Raw genomic sequence first — 21,340 nt, forward strand, 5'->3', positions numbered from 1 at the left:
TTTTTTATAACTCCAGTGTCAATTAACAAATATTTTATTTGTGTAATGAACGATCAAATGAAACTTTTAAGTGACTTCTTTTGTCACAGGAATATAAACTGGTTTAAATTACCATGAGTGGGTTTTCATTTATTTTAGTAAAATAATTTTCAATAGAATTGTAGAGTCACAGAAATCAGAGATGGAAAAGACCTATAGATAAAGGACATATATCCCAGTTTTACTAGGGGAGTCCTGGTTTTTCATACTATCTCACAATCTGTGGGAAAATGATCTTCTTTCAGGAATCCTGAAATGTCCCAGTTTTTCATTTTAATCAGTCAAAATAGTTGGGGTTTTTTTATAATTGCAAAATGTTTGTCCAAGATGTATTTCTGCGCTGATAAAGAATGTATTGTACCTTTTCATCACATACTAAGCATTTGCTTTTCTGCTACCAATTGTTCAAGGCCAAGCTCATCAGAATTTGTCGAGCAACAACACTGTAATACGTGTCCAATTAGTCTATTACTTCATCTTTGTCTTTTTACTCTCCGATTCTGCAATAAGAATTGTGCAGGGCAACACTTGCACCTATCCAGAGTTGCATTGACTTCAATGAGACTTTATGCACTCGCAAAGGTCCTCCTGCATGGATCCGATTACAGGATCATTGCCTTAGACTGTAAACTCTCCCTACATTATATATCTGTGCTCTGCCAACCCGAATGAAGCCTTGACTCTGACCGAGGCAGTATCATAACCTATTTGATTAATAATAATAATTAATAATAGATGTGTAAAATAGATATAAGCTCATAGAACTTTGAATCTTATTACACTAGAGGAAATATCTCTATTCTGAACTGTAGATACCACTGAGATCTCTGGCATAGACCTATTGAAAGACATTTATACAATATTTTAATTATTACTGATAATTGTAAAAGATTAAACTTACCTCCACACACGTTTTGTTGCAGCCTATTTTAAAATTCATTTAAACACTAATCTTAATAGTCTCAAATGATTTTTTAAAAATATATCTCAAGAAAAATAATTCTATTTCACTCATGTAGAATCTCAACATGCTCACTCCAGATGGTGTTTCATATCGGGTCAGAAACTAATGAAGGAATCTGGCTTTAAAACTGAAGTAACAAGAAAAGATGAGTAACAAGGGATTACAAATTTGCAACAGCAATTTTTTATAAAGCAACTCTTTGTTTCATTTTTTGATGTTGGGTGTGTTTTTTTTTTTTTTTTGTGGATTTATTTGTATTTATGGCATTTCTGCCACACCTTGTTACAGTTGTAAAAGATTGTTTTATGAGGCAATGAAACATGCTCCAAATCCCCAGAAAAAATAATTTGCAATAATTGGACCTTCACTTGCTAGTTTATTTATTGGAAATATGTGAGAAGCTTAATCTGCGATCGGGATGGAAGAAGCTGTAGAATTTTAATTGCCAAGAGAAAGAAATAGTTTTTCAAAAAAAATGTTTCTGAAGAAATTCACTAAAAGCTCAAACTGTCTGACTGTATTGATGACAACATTTTCTTTGTCTTTAATTGTAATTTAGTGTTATTAAAGGTACTGGATTAACAGAATTCAACTTATCCATAGGACAAATACAATGTGGACAGCAGCAGTTCAAGCGTTCCAGCCCTGCCCCGTCATTCTACTCTGCCAAGGTTAAAGCATAGCTTACTCCCCACGTTCAGTCACTTTTTAGCCTCTCTTGGGGCCTGATCCAGCTCCCATTGAAGTCACAAGTATGAATCAGGCCACTGATTTCCACCTAGGGTGCCAAATGCAGTGGTGGTTTTTTGTAATGTAGAATGTCCTAAAGTTACGTCTGCACTTATGGCAGTGTGTAGATGACATACACTGCATATCCAGCTAGCATGGGTATAAATAGCAGTGTAGACAGTGACGCACTGCTTAGGTGAGTAGAGTGCCTACACCAAAGGGTATATACCCTAGACAGCTCTCTGCAGGCCCAAGCAGTGCCTCCTTCCATTTCTACACTAGTGTTGTGTCCTGCTGCCTCCCACTTGCTGGAATCTTTCTTCATCTCAGTGAACAGCTCCTGCAATGAAGAAAGGGTCCAGCACCAGGGAAAGGCTCTGGCACCTCCCTCATGTGGGAGCCTTTCCCCACTGCCTGCCCCCTGCCGGAGCCTTTCATTGCATCATGTCACTACGCATGCAGCCTGCTTTTAATGTGTCATGTAGCTACATGTGTAGTGCCCATACTCTACATGGTGCCATAAGCCTAGACAAGGCATAAGACTAAAAACATTTTCCACCATATAACCATTGAGAGTTTGCCTGGGTAAGGAGTGCAGGATTGGGACCCTTGTCACTACTGATGGAGGAACAGATCATGCTCCCAATGAACTCAATGAGAATTTCTCATTGATTTTCAGCAGGAGTAGGAAAAGAGCCTTGGACTGGATTCAGATGAGCAATCCAGAAGGGAAAGGCTCTGCATTTTATAGCAATCCTTAGAGCCATCCAGTCCTCCCTTTTTCAATCATTTTATTCATCTACAGTTTTGCCAAATCCAATGATTTTTTTAAGTCTTTGTATAGTTCATGTTTTTCTTAGTCCCATCTGCTGGAATTACGAGATTGCATGAGAATCTCATCTTTCTTTTTTCTTTTTTAAAAAAATAAGTTTATAGCCCTTGTAGTTGGGAAGAAAAGCTTGAAAATATAAAATGAGCTCACCCTAAAGGTGGCTGAGAAACAAGAAGGCAAAGAAAAAGACAGCCAAAGGTATTATTTTTCAAAAATAGCATAATTTTTAAGAGGGTCTCATGATTTTGGGGGACTTGACTTTTTTTTTTTTTTTTGAATGCTTGAAGTTGACAATAGTGCATTTACCTAACATTTTATCACCATGCACTGAATGAGGCAGGGATTGTGTGGAAAAAATAGAGTGTGATCAAGCAATTAAATACTGTATCCCAATGCATACACATGAGGGGGCTGTATTAACTTTGCACAGATCCTTCCAACACCAATGTCAGTACGCAAGGTGGAGAAACAAGTCTGTTTCATTTCTCCCTGTTATTTCACGCTGCTTCCATCTGCTCTGTGGTGTTGGGCTCAGTTGTTTTGCCCTCTCTACTGAGGGTTCTTCTTGAGGTTTCTCTTGGGTGCCCTCATTTCCTCACATCATATGGTTTCCATGTGATGGCTTCATGTGGGAGTCTGTGTGTTGGCATCTGCAGTATATACACCAAATATATCCAGAGCGTCTTTCTGATTCAGGTGGAGATGAGCTACTTGTTGGTGATTTCTTGGATTTCTTCACTGGTGACGCCCAGAATCTTTCAGAGGCATTTATTTTTGAAGGTGTACAGTATTCTGTCGAACATTTTGACAGATCTCCAGCTTTCGCAGTGGTGTGTTAACACTAAGATCCTGTTAGAGTTGAACATTCTCAGTTTTGTTCCAGTATTGTATATCTTTGACTTACCTCCCTTGTTGAGTTTAGTGAACAGTGTGGATGCCATTCCTATCCTTGATGCCATGTCCTTCATGAGGTCTCCTATGGCTAGTATGGTGTGGCCCAGGTAGATGAACTGTTCTGCTTTCTTGATGATTTTGCCTTCTAATGTGATGTTGCTGCTTTAATTCTGGAACTTTTGTGTGCTTGTTCTTTAGGTTGTAAAGTCATTGCTGACTTTTTTTCTATGTAATGTCTTAGATTTTTAAAAAGAGAAAACAAATTACTTTATGTGCAATTGTAATTGTAGTACAGCAGGGCTGGAGAAGTCATCCCGTCCAGCCCCCTGCGCTGGGGCAAGACCACATAATCCTAGACCATCCCTGACAGGTGTTTGTTCAACCTGTTCTTAAAAACCTCCAATAAGAGAGGTGGGGCTCAACAATCTCCCTTGGAAGCCTATTCCAGAGCTTAACTACCCTTATAGTGAGAGAGGTTTGGGTAATATCTAAACTAAATCTTCCTTGCTGCAGATTAAGACGAGTTCTTCTTATGCTACCTTCAGTGGACATGAAGAACAATTGATCACTATCCTCTCTACAACAGATTTTAACATATTTGAAGACTTGTCAGGTCCCCCCCACCCTCTTCTTCTCTCAGGACTAAACATGCTCAGGGTTTTTAGTGTTTCATTATGAGTCAGGTTTTCCTTTTATCATTTTTGTTGCTTTCCTCTCAGATCTCTCCAGTTTGTCCACATAGAATCATAGAATCATAGAATATCAGGATTGGAAGGGACCTCAGGAGGACATCTAGTCCAACCCCCTGCTCAAAGCAGGACCAATCCCCAATTAAATCATCCCAGCCAGGGCTTTGTCAAGCCTGACCTTAAAAACTTCTAAGGAAGGAGATTCTACCACCTCCCTAGGTAACGCATTCCAGTGTTTCACCACCCTCCTAGTGAAAAAGTTTTTCCTAATATCCAACCTAAACCTCCCCCACTGCAACTTGAGACCATTACTCCTTGTCCTGTCCTCTTCTACCACTGAGAATAGTCTAGAACCATCCTCTCTGGAACCACCTCTCAGGTAGTTGAAAGCAGCTATCAAATCCCCCCTCATTCTTCTCTTCTGCAGACTAAACAATCCCAGTTCCCTCAGCCTCTCCTCCTAAGTAATGTGTTCCAGACCCCTAATCATTTTTGTTGCCCTTCGCTGGACTCTCTCCAATTTATCCACATCCTTCTTGTAGTGTGGGGCCCAAAACTGGACACGGTACTCCAGATGAGGCCTCACCAATGTCGAATAGAGGGGGACGATCACGTCCCTCGATCTGCTCGCTATGCCCCTACTTATACATCCCAAAATGCCATTGGCCTTCTTGGCAACAAGGGCACACTGCTGACTCATATCCAGCTTCTCATCCAATGTCACCCCTAGGTCCTTTTCCTCAGAACTGCTGCCTAGCCATTCGGCCCCTAGTCTGTAGCTGTGCATTGGTTCTTCCGTCCTAAGTGCAGGACCCTGCACTTATCCTTATTGAACCTCATCAGATTTCTTTTGGCCCAATCCTCCAATTTGTCTAGATCCCTCTGTATCCTATCCCTGCCCTCCAGTGTATCTACCACTCCTCCCAGTTTAGTATCATCCGCAAATTTGCTGAGAGTGCAATCCACACCATCCTCCAGATCATTTATGAAGATATTGAACAAAACCGGCCCCAGGACCGACCCCTGGGGCACTCCACTTGACACCGGCTGCCAACTAGACATGGAGCCATTGATCACTACCCGTTGAGCCCGACAATCTAGCCAACTTTCTACCCACCTTATAGTGCATTCATCCAGCCCATACTTCTTTAACTTGCTGACAAGAATACTGTGGGAGACCGTGTCAAAAGCTTTGCTAAAGTCAAGAAACAATACATCCACTGCTTTCCCTTCATCCACAGAACCAGTAATCTCATCATAGAAGGCGATTAGATTAGTCAGGCATGACCTTCCCTTGGTGAATCCATGCTGACTGTTCCTGATCACTTTCCTCTCATGTAAGTGCTTCAGGATTGATTCTTTGAGGACCTGCTCCATGATTTTTCCGGGGACTGAGGTGAGGCTGACTGGCCTGTAGTTCCCAGGATCCTCCTTCTTCCCTTTTTTAAAGATTGGCACTACATTAGCCTTTTTCCAGTCATCTGGGACTTCCCCCGTTCACCACGAGTTTTCAAAGATAATGGCCAATGGCTCTGCAATCAAAGCTGCCAATTCCTTCAGCACTCTCGGATGCAACTCATCCGGCCCCATGGACTTGTGCACGTCCAGCTTTTCTAAATAGTCCCTAACCACCTCTTTCTCCACAGAGGGCCGGCCATCTATTCCCCATGTTGTGATGCCCAGTGCAGCAGTCTGGGAGCTGACCTTGTTCGTGAAGACAGAGGCAAAAAAAGCATTGAGTACATTAGCTTTTTCCACATCCTCTGTCACTAGGTTGCCTCCCTCATTCATTAAGGGGCCCACACTTTCCTTGGCTGTCTTCTTGTTGCCAACATACCTGAAGAAACCCTTCTTGTTACTCTTGACATCTCTCGCTAGCTGCAGCTCCAGGTGCGATTTGGCCCTCCTGATTTCATTCCTACATGCCATACATCCTTCCTAAAGGCTTTGCTCTTTCTTATCAACAGCAACGTTTGAACCCTGAACTTTCAGCACTGCAGCACAGACCATTACAACTGGACCTGAAGGATTAACTACATCGGGGCAGCAAGAGTAGTCTGTTTTCCTCTGTGGATCAGCCACTAGAGGGAGATGCATAATGCTCTGAAAAAATAGGTTACATACACATAAGCAGACCCATTTTACAGACAGCATAGTTGAATACTTAGATAAGGCAGATTTCTGAGAGGCAGTGTGGCTAAATGGGTCTGCCATATGAATGAGCAGGGTTAGATTAGAGTTCTGTTTCTTGCATATTGAGTAGAATGCCTTATTAAAGAGGCTAGGACTTTTCAGCTTGGAAAAGAGGAGACTAAGGGGAGATATGATAGAGGTATATAAAATCATGAGTGATGTGGAGAAAGTGAATAAGGAAAAGTAATTTACTTGTTCCCATAATATAAGAACTAGGGGCCACCAAATGAAATTAATGGGCAGCAGGTTTAACACAAATAAAAGGAAATTCTTCACACAGCGCACAGTCAATCTGTGGAACTCCTTGCCTGAGGAGGTTGTGAAGGCTAGGACTATAACAGGGTTTAAAAGAGAACTAGATAAATTCAGGGAGTTTAAGTCCATTAATGGCTATTAGCCAGGATGGGTAAGGAATGGTGGCCCTAGCCTCTGTTTGTCAGAGGATGGCGATGGATGGCAGGAGAGAGATCACTTGATCATTACCTGTTAGGTTCACTCCCTCTGGGGGACCTGGCATTGGCCACTGTTGGTAGACAGGATACTGGGCTGGATGGACTTTTGGTCTGACCCAGTATGGCCATTCTTATGTTCAGTAATAAAGAGACAAGGTGGGTGAGGTTATATCTTTTATATCAGCAATAGTCAAGAGAAGTGAGACTTGAACTCCTGGTCTCCTACATCCAAGCAGCAAGAATAGCGAGGGGGGGCGGGGAAGATTCATCTTGTCTGTTTATTATGTTTGTGAGACAAGGTGGGTGAGATAATATCTTGTATTGGACCAATTTCTGCTGGTAAGAGAGACAAGCATGGGAGCTTACACAGAGCTCTTCTTCAGGTCTGTGTAACGTCAAAAGCTTGGCTCTCTCACCAACAGAATTTGGTCCAGTAAAAGATGTGACCTCACCCATCTTGTCTCTGTAATATCCTGGGACTAACATGACAGCAACATCACTGCATACTATATTTGTGTGTGGCATAGGACCTGTAGGATGCACCTCTGTGACCCCAGTATTCTGTTGCTAAATCTCAAAGTCTGCTGCAAACTGGCATGAACGTTCTTTTTAAAAAAAAAAGTCTGAGGAATTTTTTTAAGGGACAGTATTATAAACTCTAAATATAGAGGTTGTAGCTGCTCTTTCTGTAAAAAAAAAAATTAGACTTGTTTGAAAACCAACATTTTTCTTGTGAGAAATTTCAGACAAAAAAATAAGAACATAATAATGGCCCATCTAGCCCAGTAATTCTGTCTTCTGACAGTGGCCAGTGCCAGGTGCCCCAAAGGGAATGAACAGAACAGGGAATCATCGAGTGATCTATTCCCCGTCGCTCATTCCCAGCTTCTGGCAAACAGAGGCTAGGGACACCATCCCTGCCATTTTGGCTAATAGCCATTGATGGACCTTTCCTCCATGAATTTATCTAGTTCTTTTTTGAGCCCTGTTATGGTCTTGGCCTTCACAACATCCTCTGGCAATCATTGAGATTTTTCCCACTGGAAGTTTTAAACTCATTAGAAATGATATTTTAGGTAAAAATTAAATGATAGGTTTAGCTCATTTTGAAATGTGGTAAAAGCAAACTTTCATAATTTCATCACAATTTTCCTCTGCAAAAATTGAAATATGGTTTCACAGGAAAATGTAAATGCCAATGAAAAAACTGATTTGATGACAATTTGTTGCATAAAAAAATAAAAATAAATAAATAAATAAAAAGATGAATGATTCTTTCTATAGGGAGAGTCATTCATTTCATTATTTTTTTATTTTCTATGCAAAAAGTTTCATCTTCCCAACAGTGCAATAAACATTATACAAATGTTAGTAATGCTAATAGTCCTGTGAAAAAAGAGTTTGTTCTTCATCATCATTCTCAGAGTCAGTAATGGAAGGACTGCAACCTGCCTATAGCCATTACAGAGCCAGATGTAGAATATAAATACTCTAGTGGGTATTGGTGAACTAGGAACACAGGAGGTAATCTGATGCATGCAGATGCTGGCAGTCAAGATTACTCAAGCTGTGCTGAAATTTCCTTTGCACCTGGCACTGGAGGTATTAGCCATGCCAGTTCAGTCCCCCAACACAGATGTGCTTGTTGTACCACTTTGTATGTATAGCATTTAGGTTTCTGTTTAGCTTGGCATAGTACACATAAATACTGTAATCCAAAGACCACCCGTTTATTAGTGCACCTGCATCTTCCACTTTCTTTAATTCTTTTGAATGTATTGCAACCCTTTACGTTGCTGAGCCTAGTGCAGGCAAACAGGATCTAGGAACAAAAGGTAAAAATATGAATCTAACTTTACTGTGCATGGCTTACCATGTAAAGTAAATGGTATATTTTAAAAATTATCACAGTATACACTACTTTAGCAGCTGATATGCCCGACAGAATGTCCCATTGTGCTCTACCCAAAGCCTCAGGTCCTCATGTATTCCCAGAAGCACTAACAAATACATTTGCAATAAAAGGCAATATATATCCTATATATAGACTTAGGCCTACAATGTAGGCCTTGATACGGAGAGAAAAATAGAAAAGGAATGCAAACAAAAGCAAGCTAATAAAAAAGAACTGACTGTTGTCTTGTAAAATACAAATTCCTTCTGAAGACCCGCCTATATCACAATGCCTACAAGTAACTGTAATGGCATGATCATAGATTAATTTCAGTTGAGATATAAGATGTCTGATCTGACAGTTTAAAGGATCCTTTAAATTGGTGTAAATTACAGTTGTACTGGCTTTAGGGCACCTGTATATTGCCAAGGCAGTATAAAGCAGACTTAGTGTAAATGAAAATTAGGTCCAAAATGTGCAGACAATCTCAAATTACCCTACAACCTGACCATTATAGCTACTAGCAGATATCAGAGTTGAGGTGGGATTTGTATTTTATTCATTTGAAATATCCTTTATTTTCATGACCTTTCTTTGTACATATAACGCACATAAATAAAATGCATACATATTTGTAACATTAAAAAAGACCTGACCACCTATGGGTTTGTTGTTCCCTTTCCCCTACTCTCCATGTCTCTGTTTGTATGTTTCTCTGGAAATGCAAAGGGACCTTAAATTTGGTGTAAATTATATTATACAGAAAAATATATATATTTACTTTAAGGCCTGTTCACACCATCTAAGTGGTGTATTGTGTACTGAAGTCTTAATGTAAATAAGAATCAGGCCCTCAGTCTTTTGAGGGCCCTGTCTTGCATCAGCATCCACTGGTATGGACCCTTGTGCCCATGCCAAATCTCACTGAAGACAAAGTTGGTGGGAACCCACATGGGCATAGCAGTCAATGCCCATGGATACCCATGTAGGTTCAGGGCCTTAGAATGTGCATTCTTTGGGGCAAGGGCTGTGCCTTCATCTGTGTTTCTCCCATTGCTAGCAGCACTATGAACAAATAATATGTACTAAAATCTCATCTTCGCTAAACAAAACCAAACTTCACATTTGTGGAAGACCATCAATCAAACAAATCAAGTTTTGTTTGTAAAGTTTCCTTGGGTGTTTGGAATGAAATAGTTGTTTTTTGTATTTGGATTTGTTAGTAGTATCCAGAACCTGGGCATTGGAAAGAACTTTAAATGGCCTATCTGCTAAGCCAACTCCAGCTGATGGTGTTTCTTTTGGTCCTAGGGAAGGAGAAATCTGGAACCTTAACTTGATTGTGGTTATACAGAGAGATAGATATTTTTGTTGTTGGTATTTTTCTTTGGCCTATGTAAATACCTCTCTATAATAAGGTAGCTTTATGTCAATAATTAAAACTGTAAATATTGAATAGGTTATAAAGAAGTTAATTTTTCCTTTCTCTGTGAACCTTTTAAAGATGTTTCTTTAGCTCCTTGCCAAATGAAACACGTTTGGACAGATGTTTAGTATTCATTCCAAAGGCACTATCCCTTTGTTTCTAAATTCAGTGACAAAGAAAGGAGGTTCCTACACATATCCGAATTCTGGAAAATTAATATAATCATACTTCAAAGTACTCTAGTTTTCTCAAATTATGTTTATATCCGTCTCTGAGCCTCAGATTTGTTGCAGATGTCTCTGATAGTAATACGTTAGTGATCTCTTGCAAGGTATTCAGTTTAGAAATTAATGGGAATAGCAGCTATGTTGTAATAGGCCTAGACAACAAAAGAAACCCAAGGCACAACAGTAAATAATCGGTCTGGAACAAATTAGCGGTTAAATTCTGCTGCCACTTCCTAGACATCCTAGGTGGGAAGAATGTGTGGGAAATCTGTCTTTGTTGCTAGTCTACTCAGGGCTTGATTCTGAGAGGTACTGAGCTCCCGCACCTACCATTGAAGCCAGTGGGAAGTGAAGGTGCTCATCACCTTGCAAGATCTATCCCTTGTACAGGAGCTAAGCAGAAGGGTGTCCAGCATGCTCTGTTGAGTGTTAGGTAATAGATCAGACTTAACTTGCCTGGTGGCTCTTCTTGGGCACAAGAAGGCATGGACAGATTTTTTTTCCCCCTTAAATATCTTAACATGGAATTTTCACACTGCTGGAAATGGCTAACAGTTCTGGATTTGGAAATATGTCATTCGCGGCTTGCTTCCAAAACTTTTTGAAATGCTAAGCGCATATTATATGTGGCTTTCTCACCTGCAATGCAAGTGGATTTTCTACCAGGAAGTGCCTCAGAAATTGCTGAGGTTCAGAGCTCCAAACATCACAGAGTGCATGTGGAGCAGGGGGCACAAATAGGAATGTGTCTCACCAAAGAGCTATGCACCAGAGAGATGGGGATCCTGGTTCTGTGGGGTTCTGTGCTGTGCATCTGTTCCAATGAAATCAATGGGAGTTTTGCCATTGATTTCAGTAGTGCCAGAATTTCACCTCATGTGCAAAACTATAAAATCCCTCCTCTGAGAAGATGCAGCAGTAACTACACTTGTACATTTTTTGGAAGGGAAACATTTTTCCCCTTCTTAGTATGTAGTAGTCTTAGAAATGTACAAATCAAAGCTGGATTACATTGATCAAACTTCTACTGTTCCATCAATATTACTGTATCTGTCCTTTCTGGGCAGTGGCATTTTTATAGGCTAATCAAATATCCAATATTACTTGGAGGCATTTGAAGTGAATGCCAGAATTACATAGAAAGTAATCTGAGAATTAGATCTATTTTTGTTAGTTGAAATGATCTTGACTTGTTTGTATTGTACCTGATGCCCAGTAAGTTGATAGCCCCAATACAAATGGAAGGATATCCGGTTTGAGGTTCTTAAATATCTGTTAAAAGTGGTGAGCAGTCCAAGCACATTAAAATTCCATGTTCCCCCTACAAGTGTTTGCTGCAGATGACCCCCACTGATCTTAAATATATTTCTGTATCTGTAACTGAATAGAGGTTTTCCGTACAGCATGTTCTAATGGTATTCTGGCCTTTAGCCAACAAGGCACTGAATAAGGCTATTTTTAAAATACAGAAACTGGGAACAGCTGCAGCAATCAAATTTGATAAAAACAGAGAGGAACTTTGCTTTTTTTACAGTTTGTCCAAGTTTAGACTCCTTTCATAGAATGGCTTTTGTTCTGTTGGATGAAGGGGATACAAGAGTAACACAGAGAAATTCTTTTAAACAAATAACTTTTTAAAGTATACAGATTAAAATAATAGGGTGAACTGGGGGTTTTGTTTGTTTTTGTTTTTTGCTGCACTGATATGTTCAATGCCGTTGTACCTCAAACTATTTAAACAATAAATCTCTAAAAAGAATACACTTTGTCTGCCAAGCTTTACCATGAAAGTCTTTTCCATAATGATCTCCTGAAGCAGAAGATGGCATCTCTTGTTTCAAAATATTAGAAATGTGAATGCTGTTATTTGTTCTGAATGTCCTATTTGCAGTGACTGAGGATGAGAGCGATTTAATTTGAATCCTGCATTTTTTTTCTCCTTTAATATTAATCAAGAACTTATCTAAGAAAAAAAAAGTTCACTTAAGAAAAAAATGTTATAAAGACCTTTTTGTGCACATTAAAATGATTCACAAAATATTTGATTATAAAGCTGTATTCTTCCTTCTTTCACCACGAAAGCTCATGCTCAAATAAATTGGTTAGTCTCTAAGGTGCCACAAGTACTCCTTTTCTTTTTGCAAAGACAGACTAACACGGCTGTTACTCTGAAACCTGTCCTGATGCAAGACAAAAAATATTGAGTGGAATTCTGGGCTCACTGAAGTAAATGGAAGTTTTGCCATTAACTTCAGTGGCACCAGGATTTCACTCATTACGTTCCTTTAAAGTACTGTATCTACAAATTACATTAATTTTAAAATCCTATTCCAATAAAACTATTTTTAGGTCAACACCAGTTCAACATGGTAAGCCAAAAATATATTCTTTCTTTGCCTCTTCTCTTGGTTTCTCTAGGGGTCTTTGTGTGCGTGTGTGTGTGTGTGTGTGTGTGTGTGTAGAAACATTTCTAGACTAGCATGAGGCTCTCAAAAAGACTTTCTCTCTATATATGATTGTATACTATTACACAAAATCTTGGGCAAAAAAATGGGTTTACGACCCATATCTTCATGAAATAAAAAGGACATCCCCGGGACTGGATACCGTAGAATGTGCACCTGAGTCTTTGTGTGTATTAAAGACATTCATAGTAATTCACAGGAAAGCCAGAACTGTGTCAAATTCTGCAGATATGCATGTTGTGTAACTTTACTGTCATGAGTAGTCCCATGACGTCAATATTGAGAGGAATATTATCAATATTGTCTTGTTAAGGCACTGGATTAGAATTCTGGAGAACTGGATTCAATTCCTGGCTATGACCTTGGTCAAGTCATTTAGGCCCTGATCCTGAATGTGCTTAACTTTGTGCAGGGTAAATAACCTTGTGGACTGTGGTGGGACAACTCATGGTTTGTAAATTTAAGTATATATATATACATCTTTTGCAGGATCAGGTCCTTGATCCGTTTGTGTGTCAGTTGTCCTTTTATAAAATCGGAGTAATAATATTTCCTTTTCCCAACTCTTTGTCTATCTTGTCTGTTTAGATTATGAACTCCTGGAGGCATGGGCTGTCTCTCTGTACAAGCACTAGAATAACTAGGCTCTCATCTAAATAATTATAAATGCTGTGGTATGTCTGTCTACTAGCTGCTGTTGGCTTCTTTTTTAAAATCAGAAAGCACAGCTTACAATGATTTTGGTGATTTATTTTAACATACACCAAGTAATCCAGTAACTGATCATCTTAAATCATACATACTCTGTGACATCAAACATATCTTTAGCACTTTATACAACATATCTTTAGCATTTTCTTCTCTCTGTATATGAGAGTGTCCTCACATTCCTGCGCAATGGAAAATTGTACTTTTGATACATGCACTGTTCTGAGCAGATACTAGAGACTCATGTCATGTGGAGCATTGAGCTCAGCAGGTTTTCAAGGATCTCTGGCAAGTCACCAGTTTTCAACTTCTTATTCTATATTTTAACTTTGGAGCCAAAAAATATGCAGCATGATGATTACTAGGATTTAATTAAATTTAGTCAGCCCTGTAGTCCCTTCTTTCCAAAGACAAACTGCCGCCAGAGACCGATTTACCACTGACCAACAATGTTTTTATGCAAATCTGCCTGAGTAAGTGCAGTAACCCCAAATATAATAGTGTCTTTCAATCTCTTTCCAGGACTGCAATATTTATATATTATGAAGATAAATTGGACATCAAAAACAGTTCCATTACAGAGGGAAAGTTCTCTATGTAAATCACTTTTTCTAATCACACTGTATACCTCCCCACCCCCTCTCCCAGTTTGCTTTCTTTGCTTTAAATGCATAGATGAATTCCAAATGTATTATTCTGTTGTACATTCACTTTGAATATTGAAATATTGAGTTAAGGGACAATATAAACTTCTTGTTAAATAGCGTTAAGGTCTTCAGGAATGTATCTTCTGGGGCTGAGAAGTACCATAAAGGGCTCATATTTACATATGTCATTTTGTCTATCACCAGAGCAGATTTTGATTTGGGCTTCTTTCCCCTCTCCCCCTTTCCCAACCTGATCATAAGAAGTGGGCTGGCAATCTCCCTAGTGACTTTATCCCCCCCAATCAGGAATGAGTGCCAGGGGTCAGAAGTCCCTGTGTATGCTATTCAGAATCTGCTGACATCAGCACTCCATCGTGAGAGCTGGCTTTGTTTCCTGGTGGTACTAATATGAGGAGACACGTGAAGTAGTTTGGTTTATGGAAGAGGGCAGGAGAGGCATGGTGCTATGAAAACATTCCCACACAGACTACTGGCTCATTGATATAGAAAACAAGTGGGAACCTTCAGTTCTTCCACAAAGCTTAAAATAGAACAAACTGACTCAAGAACCCAAAGGCAACAGTTAAAAAACACTCTTCTCACACACTGATGCTGAAGTACTCTCTAGGCCACATTTGCTATAAGAGTTCAGCTCCCATTTAAGCACCTAAATGAAGCGGCCAGAACTGCAAAAGTCCTCAGTGCCTGGCAGTTCTCAATCTCAATGGGAGCTTTTGGGTGCTGAGCTCTTTTGAAAATCTGATCTTCAACCTCTTAGCATTGATTAAAGCCTGCTCTACTGAATGAAGGATGCATCTAGAGTGCAAAAAATGTTGCGTTAATATATTTGGCATTTCTGATTGTCATTTTTGCAGTTACAAAATACATATAATGCAGCAGCAATACAATATACCTGAAAATATTTGTTGTATTATTTATTTGAGTGCTATCAGCGTGCATGCAGCAGTACATAACTTAAAGGTTAATGTGGCCACTGTCCCAAAAAGATTACACTCTAAATTAGATTAACATTACAGTTCAGACACATCATGTAGCAAAGAGCCACATTATAATCTAGTCTCAAAATGATGGAGGGTTTTTTTGTTTGATTGTTAAAGAGCAAACATTTATTTCTTTGGAGTAACATTCAGAATCTTTGCAGAAGTAGAAGCATGCAGCATTTTAAGACCTCAGAATGTGTCTCTTTAAAGGGAATGTATGCCCAGTGTTGGCCTTGCTGTTGTGGCTACCACCTTTGCTTTGACAAAACACGACTTTAGTGGTCATGCATTGTCGGCAAGTCAATATGTGACATGCTTTTCACTTCCCTTTGAGGCCCCATAAATGCCATGAAATGGTTCGACCACCTCACTTAAGCAATTTCCATAGTGGTTCTTTTCATGGATGGTGTTCTAATGACAATATCAATATTTTTATATATCAAACCAAAAGTTTATCAATTAGTGTAATCCATTCATTGACATTTGGACCTTTTGTCCTCAAGGGGAGTATCACATATCCATGTGACATCCTTCAGACCTGGGGCCAAAACCTTCACTCCCTTTTCGGTTCTTTTTCAAGCTAAGCCATCATCAAAGTCAGTTTACATGAAATATATTGAAATGCATGTAACCATACAGCTCCCTACTGGTCAAATGTATGAGGCAGGGTCAAGAGCATAAATTAAGCATTCCAAAACCAACTATGTTATGTTCACTAAGCTGGCTTTAGCTCCGATTTTTCTGAAGGTAGACTATGACTGACTTAAGCTTACTGTTAAAACTTCTCATGTTTGCCCTAAGCTCACATGACTTGTCAATGTGCCATAACAAATGTGAGGGTTCTGAAGAGGCCCCACTTTTTGTAGGGTAGAAGTGTATTGTGGGATTCTAACTTACTGTATACGCATTTGAATTGTTCTCATCTCTTCAAATGTTTAACATACCACAGTGTTTGGTATGTGGCTCAAAGTGGCTCAAAGGGCAGGAATTGGCCTTTAGTTACCTGCTGTCAGCTGGCACTAAGTTTACAGCAACTGAAAAGTGACACATCAAATTTAAGTTACTGAAAATCACTATACTGAATCCTTGCATATGTTTCATGAGCTGTCAGTAATACAAATCTGTTCTTAATTATTCTTCCATTTAATTTTTTTTTCTGCGTGGATGAGAATTTGATGTTTGCTTTGGCCAGAAATGTTAATAGTCTATAAAATTCTGTATCCTTTTACAATCGAAGAAGTTTGGCAAATGAGTAAGACTTTTCTTTTTTAAAACTGTATGGAAATTGAGAAAAATATAATATGTTTAAGCTTAGAGTTCAAGTTGAAAATATGTATGAGTAACTTCAGGGAAAATGAACGAGAAGTACTTGTGGCACCTTAGAGCCTAACAAATTTATTTGGGCATAAGCTTTCCTGGGCTAAAACCCACTTCATCAGATGCATGCAGTGGAAAATACAGTAGGAAGATAGATATATATACAGAGAACATGAAAAAATGGGGGTTGTCATACCAACTCTAACGAGACTAATCGATTAAGGTGGGCTATTATCAGCAGGAGAAAAAAACTTTTGTAGTGATAATCAGGCTGGCCCATTTCAAACTGTTGACAAAAAAGTGTGAGTAACAGTAGGGGGAAAATTAGCTTGGAAAAATAGTTTTTAGTTTGTGTAATGACTCATCCACTCCCAGTCTTTATTCAAGCCTAATTTAATGGTGTCCAGTTTGCAAATTAATTCCAGCTCTGCAGTTTCTTGTTGGAGTCTGGTTTTGAAGCTTTTTTGTTGAAGAATTGCGACTTTTAGGTGTGTAATTGAATGTCCAGGGAGATTGAAGTGTTCTCCGACTGGTTTTTGAATGTTATAATTCTTGACATCTGATTTGTGTCCATTTATTCTTTTGCACAGAGACTGTCCGGTTTGGCCAATTTACATAGGGTGACCAGATGTGCTGATATTATCGGACAGTCTCAATTTTAAGACATTTGTCCCGTGTCCCAACCACACATCGGTCGGGACGCCCTTTGTCCCTATATCGGGGACTGCTCACCATGAGTCATTGCGCGCACCAAAGTCCCAGGGCTGGCAGCGCTCCCTTGGGCAGCTCCCAATGCCCACCCGCCAGCAGGAGCCTGCAGTGTGGGCGGCACAGAGGCAGAGGGGGTCTCTGTGTGCTGCACTGGCTCCCTCCTGCCCAATCAGAGCTGCGGGGGCAGGGCTCACAGGCACCGGCAGCGGGCAGAGAGCCCTCCCCCCCCGACCCGACCCTAGGAGCCAGAGGGACCTGCCAGATGCTTCCCGGGAGCCGCCCCAGGTAGACACTGCCGGAGCTCCCCACCTCACCCGCCAGCAGGTCCCTCTGGCTCTTAGGGTCTCGGGCGGGGGAGGGGGCAGGGGGCTCTCTGTGCACTGCTGGTGCCTGAAAGCCCCACTCTGCGGCTCCGGCAGCTCCCATTGACGCTTTTCCCAGCCAATGGAAGCCACGGAGCTCGCGCTTGTGGCAGGCACAGCACGTGGGGAGTCTGGAGACCCCCCCTCACTGCTCTGACCCTAGGAGCCAGAGAGCTCCCAGCAGGGCTGGTGAGTGCGGCCAGGGAAGGGGGCAGGGTGTGATGGAGTAAGTGTCTGGGAGATGTGTGTGGGGTGCTGGGCTGCGAGGGTGTGGAGGGCACTGGGCAGTGGGGGAGGTTTGTGTGTTTTGGGGTGCTAGGCAGTGGGGGCCTGTTGGGGGGTGCTGGGCAGTGGGGGAGATCTGTATGTGTCAGGGCACTGAGCAGTGGGGGTCTGTGTGGGGCATAGTTTAGTTGTGGTGATGGGGCTGTGGGGAAGGGCATTGGGAGGGAGGGAGGGAGGAGAAATCTGTGTGTATTGGGAAACTAGTGAGTGGAGGGTTCTGTATGGGGTGCTGGGCAGCTATGGTGGGGCTGTGGGTGGGGGGGCACTGGGGAGGGGTGGTGGTGTGCACCGCGCTGTGCATTTGTGGTGGAAATGTGGGTGGGGGGGGCCCTCTGGGCATAGTGGGTTCAGGGGATACAGGGCATAGTGGATCCAGGGGGAGCTGGGCAGGGGAGATGTGTGGCACAGCATGGGACCACCCCCAACAGGATGGGGCATGCTGGTAGCACAGGGCCAGGCAGACCAGTGTACCCCATTGCCCCTGGCCAGCCCCGCCCTTCCCGCTGCTCACTTCCTCAACTGAAGGCGGGAGGAGGGGGTGCAGGGGTGGGTCCCGGCAGTGCTTACCTGGGGCGGCTCCTGGGAAGCAGCCGGCAGGTCCCTGAGGTGAGTGTCGCTGGGCTGAGCCAGCAGTGGGCTCCCCGCAGCAAAGTCTGTGCAGACTGGTTCACCTAGCTCATGGCAGAGCCGAGGAAAGGAGGCATCTGCCTCTGCATGTGCTGATTTCCCCCAGGGCAGGCCGGGGCTGCGCACTGCTAAGCTGCTGCCCGGTTCACTTACCCACATTGGCAAGCAGGGATTGCACCTGGCGGTGGACATCTGCACGATGTACAATCGGGACGCCATTTGTCCCGAAATTCAGGTAACATTTTAAATTTGGTAGTCAAATAGAAAATTAGTCGATTGGGAATGTCCCATTAAACCCGATTGTGATCTGTTATCTACTGGCAATTTTGGTTTTTCAGGTTGTTTTCAGGTGTAACGCTGAAGCTGGGGCTAAAGGCAGGATGGTGGGCCTCCCCTCTGTGACTTTAGCTGGGGCTAGAGCCAGGGCTAGATCTGGGATGGTTCGCTCCCCTGCCCTGCAATTGGGTCTGACTTTGCAACCAGGATCCTGCGCCCCTGTCCTGAGACTTCAGCCAGGGGCTGGAGCCCTGTGCCCCTGGCTTCTGCTGGGAGCTGGAGCTGGGGCCATGAGTCCTTGAGTCCTTGCCCCATGGCTTGTGGTGTGGGCTGCAGCAGGGGCCGTACACCCCTCTTGCAGCTTCCTAGGGCTGTGCACCCCCTCTCATGGCTCCAGTCAGGGCTGTGCACCTGTGGCTCTCCCCCTTCCTCTCCCTCCCTGCCCCCCACTTGCCCAAGGTGTCCTGATATTTCACTCTTGCAGTCAGGTCACCCTAAATGTACATGGCATAGGGGCATTGCTGGCACATGATAGCATATATCACATTGGTAGATGTGCAGGTGAACGAGCTCCCGATGGTGTGGCTGATGTGATTAGGTCCTATGATGGTGTCCCTTGAACAGATAATGTGGACAGAGTTGGCAACGGGCTTTGTTGCAAGGATAGGTTCCTGGGTTAGTGTTTTTGTTGTGTGGTGTGTGGTTGCTGGTGAGTATTTGCTTCAGGTTGGGGGACTGTCTGTAAGCAAGGACTGGCCTGTCTCCCAAGATCTGTGAGAGTGAGGGATCATCCTTCAGGATAGGTTGTAGATCCCTGATGATGCACTGGAGAGGTTTTAGTTGGGGGCTGAAGGTGATGGCTAGTGGTGTTCTGTTACTTCCTTTGTTGGGCCTGTCCTGTAGTAGGTGACTTCTGGGTATTCTTCTGGCTCCATCAATCTGTTTCTTCACTTCAGCAGGTAGGTATTGTAGTTTTAAGAATGCTTGATAGAGATTTTGTAGGTGTTTAAGAATGTTGTCCTTTTAACACATCAATTGTATTTCTTACTCTCTATCAAAGTTATGTTTATACTTTTTTTAAAGAATGGAAAATACTGAAATACAGAGTTAGGAGTTGTCAAAGAACTTACATTCTTGTCCATTTTCCCTCCTAATGTCCCTCCTCCCGCCATAATAGTCGGGAACTTTATTCATTTTTGTTTAGTTTCCATAGTATGATACTGACTTCTCTCTCTCATTTTAGCATTGAGAAAAAGAAAATAGCAAGGAAATAAAGAAAGGGAGGAAAATAAGAATGAGGGTGGTGGACAGAAGCAAATTCTCTGGGTGTTAACAGAATAGTTAGGACCACACCCCAACTATACTCCAACTCTTTATTCAATTTCTTCTTTAATACATAGATTTCAGTTAACTACTTTGATCCAAAGGCCCAGTGAAATCAACAGAAAACTCCCTTTGACAGTTTCGCTCAACCCCATAGTTAAAAATAGCATGAAATTCCACCTACAGTGAAGGTTGAGCTACACATGTCAATATTTTCTCCTTTCTTTTGGCAATGTCATGATTCTTGCACCTGAGGTTTTAGCATTCCTCTCTCTAGTTCATTGGCTAGCATATCTCTGAGAAACAAGGATATTAACAGCCACTTTATAAAGCAAGGGACATTTAAGCATAATCTACAGCTGAAAGAAAATGTTTCTGTTCCTTGTCCATCTGTTCTTGGCAGCATACATTTCACTAGAACTTGTAAAATGGTTCACACAAAAACAAGCCTAGTGGGTTCCAGAGAGGATTTAACTCACTTTGGTTGCCCCTCAAACTAGTCTGATGTATTAATGGTTAGAGACTCTTTTTGTCTTGTAAACTGGAGACTCTGAATTTATATTATACTTGTTCCTTGAGATCAAGGCAACTAGTATTTATTTAACTTTTAACTTTACTTTTTGAATAATACTGTTTTAAATGATATTTTACAGTTTTATTACATAATATTTTGGCACTGAACTACATGAGAAGAAAAATATTTACATTGTAAACAAGTGATCAAAATAGGAAATGCCAGATTAATGCCCATACTTTAATTATATCCCCTTGAGCATTCAACCTGTGCAATGAATGAGGCAAAAGTCCTGTGGAAAAAAATAGTGTATGATCAGGTAAATAAAGTCTGTATCAAAGTGCATAAGCACAAAGAGGCCAAATTAAAGTTGCCTAGACCACTTGAATGGAAGATTATGGGACAAATAAAAGGCACTTTTCTAGCCCAAGGGCTTTCCCTTCTTAAATTTCAAAGACATGCTACAAACAATGGAGGTATAGAGCTTCTCAAAAAAAAGGTTGAAAGAGTCTTTTATGATGTTAAGTAATCTAAATATAGAGGTTGCTACCAGACCTGTGTATGCTTATTATTAGACTTTAGAGACATTTTTGTCATGATGTTTTGGAATGAGATGATAGTGAGTCCAGGTATAGTAATCCTGAAAGTTGACAACTGTTAGTCAGTTTAGAAAATAATGTTGCCATTACTTCTCTGCCAGTAATGTTCCTACTACCTTTTATCTTTTCTTATGCTAGTAGTTCCTATTGCTGTCATTTTTACTAG

At 41.3% G+C, this 21,340-nt stretch overlaps 1 protein-coding gene across 10 annotated transcripts in view; it reads left to right on the forward strand.

Moving 5' to 3' along the window:
* The window catches only part of DGKB (diacylglycerol kinase beta), a 521,988-nt gene that overhangs the window by 486,219 nt on the left and 14,429 nt on the right, over nucleotides 1–21,340 (forward strand). The gene's annotated exons all lie outside the window — the stretch shown is intronic.

The sequence above is a fragment of the Caretta caretta genome, chromosome 2 (assembly GCF_965140235.1).
Source record: "Caretta caretta isolate rCarCar2 chromosome 2, rCarCar1.hap1, whole genome shotgun sequence".
Classification (NCBI taxonomy): Eukaryota; Metazoa; Chordata; order Testudines; family Cheloniidae; genus Caretta; species Caretta caretta.